Source organism: Bos mutus, chromosome 1 (genome assembly GCF_027580195.1).
Source record: "Bos mutus isolate GX-2022 chromosome 1, NWIPB_WYAK_1.1, whole genome shotgun sequence".
NCBI classification, from domain to species: Eukaryota; Metazoa; Chordata; class Mammalia; order Artiodactyla; family Bovidae; genus Bos; species Bos mutus.
The window spans coordinates 131,341,045-131,355,346 of NC_091617.1; the positions used below are offsets into that span (position 1 = coordinate 131,341,045).

The 14,302-nt window shown below is 37.6% G+C and overlaps 1 protein-coding gene across 1 annotated transcript in view; it reads left to right on the top strand.

The window, feature by feature from the left end:
- Positions 1 to 14,302, top strand: part of STAG1 (STAG1 cohesin complex component) — a 496,550-nt gene that overhangs the window by 83,441 nt on the left and 398,807 nt on the right. The window lies entirely within an intron of this gene.

Here is a 14,302-nt window from a genome sequence, read left to right on the forward strand (position 1 = left end):
AAGGCCTCATTCTTCTTAGAGTATCAATTTGGAGTTCTAAGTATCATCAGCTTAGAAGTCTTAAGTTTTGTGTCTAAATTATTTAATTCAAGTATGGGTGAAGCTCTCTGTCTGGACCTGTGAAACTAATGAGATAGTTATCCATCCCAAAAATACAGTGGTGGGACAGCATTAAGATGATAGTTATTAGATTTTTCAGTTCAAAAGGGAGAAAATGGAAAGAAAAATTAGTCACAAGTACCAAGTAACTTTTAAAAACCAGTTGGATTGGGGGGACCCATGTACACCCATGGCTGATTCATGTCAATGTGTGGCAAAACCCACAATACTTTACAGTATTATAAAGTAATTAGCCTCCAATTAAAATTAATTAATTTTTTAAAAAACCAGTTGGGAAATTACTAGTAGATATTAAGGCCTGGGAGTGAATAATCCTTTGCATTTGGGACCTTTGCCCTCTGGGCTTGCATCTCTGCCCTATTTGGGTATTTCTGTTGTTTGGTTTTTCATCTTTTATCTTTCCTTATATTTGGTAATTCTTGGTTGTCTATTCATACTCATGGAAGAAGGACTAAGTTGGTAAGTGAGTTTCTTTGCTGCAGGTTTGTTTTATTAATACATTCCTTCCTATACTATGGTAGGCTTCTTTATTTGCTCTAAGGCATTAATTCTTAAAGGGATAAAAATTGGTTATGGGGTTTAAAAAAAGTGGCTCTTTTTAAGTATAAACCACAGATACATATATCTGTAGTACACAAACAAATTCACAGTATATCTGTGGTACTACAATTTCATGGAAATGGTGATTAGGGTGAAGATGTTAGAAAAACTCCCTAGTGGGTAAATATTGGAAAGGAAGGTGGGAAAAGTGCTATAAGGTATTTAGTTGAGGAGGAGGCAGACTGTTGGGTATCCACAGTTGCCAAACGCATCATAGCTTATGTGGAGAGTGTCTCAGCTGCTGCTTTGCTTTTTTTTTCATGCTTCAACACCCACCCTAGGAGCCCTCCACAGCCCTGCACACTTTATTTCGAGTAATAGTCTTCTGATATTTTCATTGAAACTTAGTACATACAAATATACATAAATTTATAGATTCATAACTGAGCAAAAGTTCCTTGAAGTAGTGTACACTCTCACTTTGTATTTTCTGTACTATTCATTCTTGACTGTTAAAAATTGCTAGCTGTAACCCATCTAAATTCTTTCAGACCTGTAGTTTGAATAGGGTCTTCCCACATGATGCAGTGGTAAAGAGTCTGCATGCCAGTGCAGGAGATGCAGATGTGGGTTCAGTCCCTGGCTCAGGAAGATACTCTCGAGTAGGAAATGGCAGCCTGCTCCAGTATTCTTGTCTGGAGATTCCCACGGACAGAGGAGCCTGGCTGGCTACAGTCTGTGCTGTTGCACAGAGCTGGACAGCTGGGCAGCAACTGAGCACAGCAGCATAGTTTGAAGAGGACTTTAGTGCCTGGGCTTAATTAATTGTAAGACTAAGAACCACTGCTCTCAGCTTTTTCTTTAAGCAGGAAGAGCTGACTAATTATTTGGAATGCAGTTCTTTTATTACTGATATACTGATTTATATTCTGGATGACACCCCACCCTCACCTGCTGCTCTTTATTGGGATCTACAGAAAATCATGAACGAGCTTTTTGGCCAGCCAACCCAGTATTTTAAGCTTATGCCTCTTTTTGACTTTGTTGGGAAGACCCAAAGTGCTTATCTTTGTTTCAGTTCCCTTTGTTCACTTTTTCTTAATCTGAATTTTTTTTCCAGGTATTATCCAAAATTTCTGATCTGATTGTGGAATGCTTTTTCTTCCATATGTTTATGATGTATTTTCTTAAAGGCACCTTTGTGTGTTCAGTCTGCCATCTTGAATTGGAAGTTCTTTAGTTTATTTAACATTGGGCTTCCCTGTTGGCTCAGACAGTAAAGAATCTGCGTCTAATTCAGGACACAGGGGTTCAATCTCTCGGTTGCTAAGATCCCCTGGAAAAGGAAATGGTAACCCACTCTAGTATTCTTGCCTGGAGAATTCCATGGAGAGAGAAGCCTGGTGGGCTACAGTCTGTGTGGTTCCAAGAGTCAGACACAACTGTGCGACGTGTTTTCCAATTTTTATGCAAGTTTATGATGGTTAAATCTGCATGCATAGCCACGATTATTTTAGGAATGTTTATGTTGACTGACTGTGTGACGTATCTACCTGTAAAATCTTTTGATTCCCCATTTCACCAGAGCTAAGTGGTTGGTTGGGTCATAATTAAGAGTTAAGCTGTCTGTGGTGTAGCTGCCAGAGGTTTTTGAATTCCAGTTTTGCCACTTACTAGCTCTGTACCTTTGGGCAAATAACCTCATTTCTCTCTACCTGTTTGCTTATTCTAAAGTAAGGGTAGTAATATGTACTTCTTAGGGTTGTTGTAATCATTAGAATTTAGAGCATATTGAAAAAAAAAAACAAAACTTTTAGGACAGTGCTAGTGACATATTCAGCTGGTAAAGAATCTGCCTGCAACGCAGGAGACCTGGGTTCGATCCCTGGGTTGGAAAGATTCCCCGGAGAAGGGAAAGGCTACCCACTCCAGTATTCTGGCCTAGAGAATTCCATGGACTGTATAATCCATGGGGTCGCACAGAGTTGGCGCGACTTGACTTTGACTTTTAGGGCTTCCCTGATAGCGCAGATGGTAAAGAATCCGCCTGCAATGCAGGAGACCCTGGTTTGATTCCTGAGTCAGGAAGATCCGCTGGAGAAGGGATAGGCTACCCACTCCAGTATTCTTGGGATTCCCTGATGGCTCAGCTGGTGAAGAATCTGCCTGCAGTGTGGGAGACCTGGGTTCGATCCCTGCGTTGGGAAGATTCCCTGGAGAAGGGAAAGACTTACCACTCCAGTATTCTGGCCTGGAGAATTCCATGAACTGTATATAGTCCATGGCGTCACAAAAAGACAGATACAACTGAGCGACTTTCACTTCACTTTTGTGACATGTAGTAAGCATTTGATTGTTACTTGTCTATGTCACTATCATAACCATATTCATCTATACATGTGTGGTTTTTTGCATAAGAAGAAGGAAATGGTATTTTGTTTTATCCTCTTGAACATTGTTTTTATCTAGGTTTCATATTAAAGCAATTTCCTCCTTTTGTGGGGGTTTTCAGCCTACTTGATTTTTATTTTAAAAAATCAAATTCATTTTTACTTTAATGGAATTATTAAGCTGGGAAATTGACATAGCTAAGAATGAGTTAACTAAATTAAGGATAGCAAGGGTAAGAGGTAATTAGAGAAACATCAGTTAGGCTAATGGGTTGAAGGTTGTAAACCATATTCACTTACTTCAGCATTGTGGATATAGGTAAAAGTAAGGGATATCGAGTCGGATTGTCTGGGTTAGAACAGTGATTCCATGACTTATTTACTGGCTGTGTCACTTGGTGTAAGTTACTTTTCTGTACCTCAGTTTCATCATCTGTAAAGTGGAGATAATAAGGATTATTGTGAAGATCCCATGAATTAACACATAAAAATTGCTTGGAAGAGCTTAATTATTAGTAATTTTGATATGTTGCTAGAGTTTTGAATTGTGTTTGATGGTGTTCAGAGTTAAAGTGTAAGGAGTATAGAGATGTAAAAAGGGTGAGGTTTTTGCAGTGAAAGGAGAAATGTACTGTTTTCTACTCTTTAGAGATGAGATAGCATTTGGAGCAAAGGCATTAATCTAAATTAATGAATATTTTATTAATACAGATAATACTGCAGTCATTGGGCCTTCTAGGGTTGTTCTTATGTGTTTGGAGCCATACCTAGTCATTGTTGCTGTCTCATTTAATAGCCATTAAAAGATTTCTCTTTCATCTTTGTTATGTCTTATTAAAAAAGTTTCTCCTTTAGTAGTTAACAGTAGTTAACCCCTATTTATTTATTTTTGTTTTATTGAGGTGTAGTTGATTTATGATGTTTTGTTAATTTCTTCTGTGGAGCAGAGTCACTCAGATATATATATCTGACCCCCATGTTCTTTTCAATTATGGTTGTCATGAGATACTGGAATATAGTTCCTTGTGAACTGTATACAGTAAGACCTTTGTTTATCCATTCTATATGTAATAGGTAGCCTCTCCTAATCTCAAACTCCTATTCCTTCCTCCCCTAGCTCCTATTAGAAATTTATTTTCCTTTCAAGTTGTACAAAATTTAAAGTTAAAATATGTATGATATATAGTATATAACATTATATACAGATGATATACAGATATAACATTATATCTGTATATAATATGATATATTATATACAAATATACATGATATACAGATATAACATTAACTTATTGTTTCCTTTTAGAGTTCAGTTTGGTTTAGTTGCTCAGTCGTGTCTGGCTCTTTGCGACCCCATGAATCGCAGCATGCCAGGCCTCCCTGTCCATCACCAACTCCCGGAGTTCACCCAAACTCATGTGCATTGAGTCAGTGATGCTATCCAGCAATCTGATCCTCTGTTGTCCCCTTCTCCTCCTGCCCCTGATCCCTCCCAGCATCAGAGTCTTTTCCAATGAGTCAACTCTTTGCATGAAGTGGCCAAAGTATTGGAGTTTCAGTTTTAGCATCAGTCCTTCCAAAGAACACCCAGGACTGATCTCCTTTAGAATGGACTGGTTGGATCTCCTTGCAGTCCAAGGGACTCTGAAGAGTCTTCTCCAGCACCACAGTTCAAAAGCATCAATTCTTTGGCGCTCAGCCTTCTTCACAGTCCAACTCTCACGTCCATACATGACCACTGGAAAAACCATAACCTTGACTAGACAGACCTTTGTTGGCAAAGTAATGTCTCTGCTTTTGAATATGCTATCTAGGTTGGTCATAACTTTCCTTCCAAGGAGTAAGCATCTTTTAATTTCATGGCTGCAGTTACCATCTGCAGTGATTTTAGAACCCCCCCAAAATAAAGTCTGCCACTGTTTCCACTGTTTCCCATCTATTTCCTATGAAGTGATGGGACCAGATGCCATGATCTTCGTTTTCTGAATGTTGAGCTTTAAGCCAGCTTTTTCACTCTCCACTTTCACTTTCATCAAGACGGTTTTTAGTTCCTCTTCACTTTCTGCATAAGGGTGGTGCCATCTGCATATCTGAGGTTATTGATATTTCTCCCGGCTGTCTTGATTCCAGCTTGTTCTTCTTCCAGCCCAATGTTTCTCATAATGTACTCTGCATATAAGTTAAATAAACAAGGTGACAATATACAGCCTTGATGTACTCCTTTTCCTCTTTGGAACCAGTCTGTTGTTCCATGTCCAGTTCTAACTGTTGCTTCCTGACCTGCATACAGATTTCTCAGGAGGCAGGTCAGGTGGTCTGGTATTCCCATCTCTTGAAGAATTTTCCACAGTTTATTGTGATCCGCACAGTCAAAGGCTTTGGCATAGTCAATAAAGCAGCAATAGATGTTTTTCTGGAGCTCCAGAGAGTTATTCAGAATATTTTTATAGTTTTTGAGTATCACATACTCAAAAGTATTAGATTTTTAGTAATTTCAGTGTAGTTTACCTAGTTATCCTATTTGTAGCAACTTTTTTCCTGTTTAAAAACACTTTGGGTAATACTTTTTATACATTGTGTTTATTTAGGTGTATTATATGTTTGAGTATAGCTTTAGAAATAGATTTTTTAAGACTTCTAAGTTTTGTTTACTATTTTTTCCTTTAGTCATGTAAAAGCATTAAATAGACATTTGAAGTTATTTGTAGATACAGATTTGGTTTTGAAAGTTTTTTATTGCAGAATTGCATACTGTTCAAATGACTTCATTGGTTAACCCTGACTAGCTGTGTATCTCTTCATGAGAAGGAATTTCGTCAGTATAGTCTTTGAAGAAAAGATGTCTTATCTCTGATGAGTTGCCAGAAGAATAATTTTTCTTAAAAATAGTGAAATGTCTTTTGTATTTATTATTTGCCTGCACATCTTTTATCTGTGAAGTGTGTGTGACACATACACGTGCACACGCCATATGTGCATTGAGAAACATTTTGCTCTACCACATTTAGGCCAACTTTTCCATTAGTAAAATTGCATGAAAATTTGGCAATTTTTATTTTAGCATATTATGTTTATTACCTTTGATGGTCTATTGCTAAATATAGTTCTGATTTATCTCCTTTCTTGTATCAGTTTTGTGCATTTATAAAAAAACTCTGCACCTATTCTTTATATTCTGTGTTATTAATTATAAGCTCAATTTTGAAATTTACAGAATATGGTAACATTTTGATTCAAGAGTATCCAGTATCCCTTTTGTTACAAAGTAGTTGCCTGTGTTAAAGATATTTCAGTTTCTCCTTTCATTAGGGTAATGTGCTATGTTGAGCTTAGGTTGTTAATTGATAGATGTGGTATCCTCTCTGCTAGAGCTTTTAAAATGCATAACACGTATTTCTGAAAGCAGCTGTTGCTATGGCAACTCTCGGGTCACTTGCAGCTCAGCTTACATGATTGGCTGTTAATGGAGTCTAATAGGCTTGAGAAGAGAATTGAGCAAATGAAAGAGGGTTTTGAAGGGATCCTCTTAAACCTCTTGAAGTTTAACAGACTAACACACAAAATTTTAATATTTATAACACTGTTTAAACAATTTACTAGTTTATGAATAATGAAAGGCAGGAAACATTTTTGGAAAAATAATTTTCTGAACCCTTTTAAGAATGCTGGAAGCTTGCGTTGTCACTTTTCCTCATTTTACTATTGTTTAAAGAAACACTCAAAACTGTCAGTTACATTCCATATTCTACTGTCTGTAGCACCTACCTCAGAGGAGTTAATTAGATTGAGACATGGAGGGATTACTAATTGTGCAGGCTCAGAAAGAATGGTAAAACTAGGAATGAAGTTTAAATAGACTCTATTTACCTGGTTAAGAGTCTGCTGTCACTTGGATTCTTAATGAAGTCTCATGAACCTGCCTGTGTTAGGGGTATAGGAATGGTGTGAAAAGGGAGTGGTGGTGTGTATTTTGGATTTTGGGGCCTATTAAGTAAAATCAAGTCTAATTAGGGACTATGATAGTAAAAATAAATTGAGCCATGCAAATTGGCACATTTATATCTATCTACTTAAATGATGGAATTTTTCTCAGTGTCTACCTACCACCTCTTTAGTAACTATGATGTTAGAATGAGGGCAATTATATGAATTTAAGTAACTGCTGTTTCTACTTTATGTTAGGGTTAAAAACAGTTAATTATGGTGGTGGTGCTGAAATTGATACACTAAGCAATAGCTGTGTTGGTATGTATAGTTATATTAGATTTTCTTATTTTGCTAGCAAAACTAACTCATGATAAAAAATTAATTAGCACTTGGTAACACCCTAAATTACCTTTGATATTTCCCTTATTAAAGAAATCCTTTATGATATTAAAGAACTTTTCATAACACTGTATAGAAGTGTGTGGTACCCCCATTAATTTTTGGACAAAACACTTTGGAAGTTCAGTAAATGACTTCTAAAGACTAAACCTGTATGCCCATCATCAGTATGATATTTGGAAATATTTTAAAATAGCATTTGTTTTTAAATGATAATGACATGTGATCTGGGGGATCTGGTGACCCTAGGTCCTGGTCTGCCTGGGCCATTCTGTTAGTACTGAATTATTATTATTATTTCTGTTACCTAAATGAAAATATTAAGTAGCACTCCCATTTTGTATTTAATACTATGAAATTTAAAGAAAAGTACTGGAAATCATGTTCAGATTTGTATGTAGCTCGTAGATAATCACCTGTTAACATTTTAGTGCATCTTCTTAGTGCATCTCCTTTTCAGTCTTCTGTGTATGTACGTGTGCAAGTCACTGTTCATATATTTTCCTTCCATACAGTTTCATTAACATTTCATGTTTAATATTTCATAGTCATTATTTTAATGATACATGAAATATACTGCTGTCCATTTATAGGGCATTGTTTCCAGTTTTATTTTTATTTTCTATTATAATGTTTCAGGACAATGTGTGAAAATTTGTATGTGTAAAAATATTTAATTTTTAAAAATTTAATATAGATTCAGAGGATAACAGTAAGTCAAAGATTACTGATATTTTAAAGGTCTTAATCTGTTAGCTGCTTTCTAGAAGAAATTTTTTTTTTTTTTTCATTTTTTTTCCTTCTTTGAAGTTACTTTAAATTTACTTGTTGGACCCCAAGTGTGGAATGTAGAATGAATACTCTCCTCACTTTATGGCACATGGTAATTACTGACTCACTTAAGGTCTTACTCTCATTTTATTTATTTCTTTTTATCTGTGTTATCTACTCTTCTATCTCTTCTCACAGGCGTTTATATAACATGATTCATACACACACACAAAAATCTATTTGTGTGCATTCTTGAGAAACATATTGCTGTCTTGTGTGGAGTTTTTCCTTGTCAGACATAGGGTAGAATTGGCATCATTTTGTCCTTTACTTTTTTTCCTACCCATTTGGCATAATGTTTTAAAGATCTATTCATGTTACTCTATGCCTGTCTTGTCCGTTGAATCTAATGGTTTCTTAGTATTCCATAGTGTTCCACCTGCCATGTTTCACTTAACCATTGCCTTAGTGCAGTGATGTACACTATAATTCCTCCAGCTCTCTGTTAGCACAAACAGTGCTGAAAAAAAGCATCCTTATTCTTATTCCAAAGAATAGCAAGGAGAGATAAGAAAGCCTGCCTCAGCGATCAGTGCAAAGAAATAGATGAAAACAATAGGCTAGGAAAGACTAGAGATCTCTTCAAGAAAGTTAGAGATACCAGGGAATATTTCATGCACGGATGGGCTCAATAAAGGACAGAAATGGTATGGACCTAACAGAAGCAGAAGATATTAAGAAGAGGTGGCAAGAATACACATAATAACTATACAAAAACGATCTTCACAACCCAGATAATCACGATGGTGTGATCACTGACCTAGAGCCAGACATCCTGGAATGTGAAGTCAGGTGGGCCTTAGAAAGCATCACTACGAACAAAGCTAGTGGAGGTGATGGAATTCCAGTTGAGCTATTTCAAATCCTGAAAGACGATGCTGTGAAAGTGCTGCACTCAATATGCCAGCAAATTTGGAAACCTCAGCAGTGGCCACAGGACTGGAAAAGCTCAGTTTTCATTCCAATCCCAAAGAAAAGCAATGCCAAAGAAAGCTCAAACTACTGCACAATTGCACTCATCTCACACGCTAGTAAAGTAATGCTCAAAATTCTCCAAGCCAGGCTTCAGCAATACATGAACTGCGAACTTCCAGATGTTCAAGCTGCTTTTAGAAAAGGCAGAGGAACCAGAGATCAAATTGCCACCATCCGCTAGATCATGGAAAAAGCAAGAGAGTTCCAGAAAAACATCTATTTCTGCTTTATTGACTATGCCAAAGCCTTTGACTGTGTGGATCACAATAAACTATGGAAAATTCTGAAAGAGATGGAAATACCAGACCACCTGATCTGCCTCTTGAGAAATTTGTATGCAGCTCAGGAAGCAACAGTTAGAACTGGACATGGAACAACAGACTGGTTCCAAATAGGAAAAGGAGTATGTCAAGGCTGTACATTGTCACCCTGTTTATTTAACTTACATGCAGAGTACATCATGAGAAACACTGGGCTGGAAGAAGCACAAGGTGGAATCAAGATTGCTGGGAGAAATATCAATAACCTCAGATATACAGATGACACCATCCTTATGGCAGAAAGTGAAGAAGAACTAAAGAGCCTCTTGATGAAAGTGAGAGTGAAAAAGTTGGCTTAAAGCTCAACATTCAGAAAATGAAGATCATGGCATCTGGTCCCATCACTTCATGGCAAATAGATGGGTAAACAGTGGAAACAGTGTCAGACTTTATTTTTTTGGGCTCCAAAATCACTGCAGATGGTGATTGCAAGCCATGAAATTAAAAGATGTTTACTCCTTGGGAGGAAGTTATGACCAACCTAGACAGCATATTCAAAAGCAGAGACATTACTTTGCCAACAAAGGTCCGGCTAGTCAAAGCTATGATTTTTCCAGTAGTCATTTATGGATGTGAGAGGTGGACTATAAAGAAAGCTGAGCACCAAAGAATTGATGTTTTTGAACTGTGGTGTTGGAGAAGACTCTTCAGAGTCCCTTGGACTGCAAGGAGATCCAACAAGTCCATCCTAAAGGAGATCATTCCTGGGTGTTCATTGGAAGGACTGATGTTGAAGGTGAAACTTCAGTGTTTTGGTCACCTGATGTGAAGAGCTGACTCATTTGAAAAGCCCCTGATGCTGGGAAAGATTGAAGGTGTGAGGAGAAGGGGACAACAGAGGATGAGATTGTTAGATGGCGTCACCGACTCAATGGACATGAGTTTGGGTAAACTCCGGGAGTTGGTGATGTACAGGGAGGCCTGGCGTGCTGCAGTTCATGGAGTCACAAAGCGTCGGACATGACTAAGTGACTGAACTGATGCATGTCCACTTATGGATATATTTTCAAGATTTGGATTCCTGGGTTATGTGTGTATATACTCAGTTTTACTAAAGCCAGATTACTCTTATGAGTAATTGCATTAGTCTTTACTCCCACCAGGAGTTCATGAGGATTCCGGTTTTTCCACTATAAATAAATTCCTGATATGGTCAGTTTTTTCAATATTAGTAGGAAAGAGCCAGTTGCTTCCAAGTTCTAGGAGTGTACTTGTTTTCCAGGCGTTTCATTTCAGTCTTTCTGAAAGACTGAAAGAGTTGTTGTGTTGTTTTGCCAGATAGGATAGTGAAGTGGTTAAGAGTGTGCATTTTGGACCCAGTCAGGTTAGGGTGAATCCTGGCTGTGTCAGGTAGTAATTCTGTGACCCTGGGCTTGCTTAACCACTGGCTGCTTCAGTTTTGTAATTTGCGAAATGAAGTTAAGAGAAATTTCCTGCCCTTTTGAGGATTAAATTTGTGAATATGTGTGTAGTGTTACATTAATGACTGGCACAGATTAGATGCTACATTAAGTGGCTTACTGTTACCAAAGTAAGAAAATCCAGCTAGAATATAGGAGGAAATTACATTGAATTGGTATATTTGATACATCCAAGGGTGTGGAGTGACTCTCCATTGATCAAAACTTTTCATGTATTTTACTAAAATTAGATTTTATTTTCTTTCTCTTTAGTACTCATTATTTTTGATCACTGATTTTTAATCAAGGTCATTTTGTGTCCCCCAGGAACCATTTGCCTTGTCTGGAGACATTTTTGTTTGTCTTGGAGATAGTTTGGGAGATGCTCCTGCATCTCGTGAATAGAATACAGGGATGTTGCTAAACGTCCTGCATTGTATACACTCTCTCCCACAACAACGGTTATCTAGCTCCCTGTGTCAGGAAATGATGAGTTAAGAAGCCCAGGGTAGATACATGTTTTTTGTTGTTTCCATTGTAAATTGTGTATTTTATTTTTTAGTTGGAAATGGTATAGATTTTCTGTTATATTGTATCTGGCAATACCGCCCAGTTCAGTTCAGTTGCTTAGTTGTGCCCGACTCTTTCTGATTCTATGGACTGCAGCACAGCAGGCTTTCTTGTTCAAATTCATGTCCGTTTAGTCGTTGATGCCATCCAACCCGTCTCATCCTCTGTTGTCCCCTTCTCCTCCCAACTACAGTCTTTCCCAGCATCAGGGTCTTTTCTAATCAGTTAGTTCTTTGCATCAGGTGGCCAAATATTGGAGCTTCAGCATCAGTCTTTCCAATGAATATTCAGGACTGATTTCCTTAAAGATGGACTGGTTGGATCTCCTTGTAGTCCAAGGGACTGTCAAGAGTCTTCTCCAACACCACAGTTCAAAAGCATCAATTCTTCGGCTCTTAGCTTTCTTTATAGTCCCAATCTAACATCCATACATAACTACTGGGAAATCCATAGCTTTGACTGAATCAACCTTTGTAGGCAAAGTAATACCTCTGCTTTTTAATATGCTGTCTAGATTGGTAGTAACTTTTCTTCCAAGGAGCAAGCGTCTTTTAATTTCATGGCTGCAGTCACCATCTGCAGTGATTTTGGTGCCCCAAAAAATAAAGTCAGCCACTGTTTCCCCATCTATTTGCTATGAAGTGATGGGACTGGATGCCATGATCTTTGTTTTTTGAATGTTGAGTTTTAAGCTAGGTTTTTCACTCTCCTCTTTCACGTTAATCAAGAGGCTCTTTATTTCCTCTTGGCTTTCTACCATAAGGGTGGTATCATTTGCATATCTGAAGTTATTGATATTTCTACCTGTAATCTTGATTTCAGCTTGTGCTTCATCCAGCCCAGGATTTCTCATGATGTACTCTGCATGTAAGTTAAATAAGCAGGGTGCAATATACAGCCTTGATGAACTCCTTTCTCAATTTGGAACCAGTCTGTTGTTCTATGTCCAGTTCTGCTTCTTGACCTGCATACAGATTTCTCAGGAGGTAGGTAAGGTGGTCTGGTATTCCCATATCTTTAAGAATTTTCCACAGTTTGTTGTGATCCACACAGTCAAAGACTGTTGTAGTCGATAAAGCAGAGGTAGATACTTTCCTGGAATTCTCTGGCAATACTGCTGGACTCTTTAAATTCTGTAGATTCTAATTATTTGTCTGTGTTGATGATCTGGTCTCTTGGTTTGTATTTTCTCACTCTTTCTTCATTCCTCCCTCTATCCTTTTTCTCTTTTCGTTTAGCATTGGCCAGGACTTTTACCATGGTTAAACACTGTCAGTGACAGTGGGCATGTTTGTAGTCCTCTCAAGTTTATAGAATGAGTTTAAAGTTTCTTAATGTAAAGTAACACCATAAATATAAGAGATAGTCACAATCTCATTTTACCTTGCTATTGTCAAGTATTAATACTTAAAGTATGTTTTTGAGGGGAGAATATTTAACTTCACTATTAGTCAAAAGAAATATAATAATTTAAAGAAATTATGAAATATGTTTCACTGGTGATACCAAGAATTTTTCTTCAAGTGCATTAGCCAGATTTCCTTTGTAGTTTTAGCCTTTACCAGTTTGCTTGCCTAGTGTTACTAGTTTCACTGTTTCTGTAAGTTAACAACTCTGTTAATTTGGACACTTTGGTTTTTTATGGTTTGTTTCCTAGCTTGCTTGTTTGTATTGATGTGCAGAGTTTTGATTTGCATGAAGTCAAATCTACTTATCTTTCCTTGTTAAGATCATTTAATGGTTTTATGCCTGCTGCTGTTTTCTTCTGAGACTTTCCTGTGATCTTTCTGCTTATATCTGTGATGTTTTCCTGGTTAAAGGGGGCTGTTCTTATTAATCCGTTCCCTTTTGTTCTGAATCACTCACCTGATTTTGGGTGTTACCTCTCTTGAAGTGCTGGGATTGAAGGTGGTCATAAATATTCACTCTCCTCCCTCGCAGGCTCTTCCCCTCACTGTTAGTTTCCGTAGAGGTCCGGATTTTATGGAGGTACCTCAGGGACCATTGTCTCTGGAGTCGCACAGAGTTGGGCACGACTGAAGCGACTTAGCAGCAGCAGCAGGGACCATTGCAAATTTGGAACTGAGATGTGAGCTTATATATGTGATATATATATATATCTGAATTACTTTGCTATACACCTGAAACTAACACATTGTGTTTTTTAATTGAAGTATCGTTAACATTGTAAATTAACTATTTCAATTAAAAATCATAACTCTTTTATTGTGTATGTAATAGTTGGTTATAGTAAGTACAGAGAAGCAAAAACAGGGAATAAAAGTTGTTCATAACCTCACTAAATAGAGATAATCATTAGTCAAGTCTTTTAAAATGAACTTCATAAGAGTTGAGTGTTTTCATATATATCTTGTGTGTTTTGATAAGTTTATATATACCTTTAAAATTGTTGCTTATTTATTTGGCTGTGGTAGGTCTTTGTTGCTCCATGTGGGCTTTCTCTTGTTGTGGTGAGCAACAGCTACTCTCGTGGTACACAGGTTTTAGTACAGTTGCTTCTCCTGTTGCAGAACACAGGCTCCAGAGCATAGGTTCAGGAGTTGTACTGCACAGGCTTAGTTGCTTCAAGGCATGTGGAATCTTCCCAGACCACAGATTAAACTTGCGTTACCTGCCTTGGTGGCGGATTCTTATCCACTGTGCCATCAGGGAGTCCTGTGTTGCTGCTGTTGTTTAGTTGCCAAGTCGTGGCTGACTCTTTTACGGCCCCATAGACTGTATATAGCCTGCCAGACTGCTCTATTCATGGGATTTCCCAGGAAAGAATAGTGGAGTGGATTGTCATTTCAGGAAATCCTATACATAACTT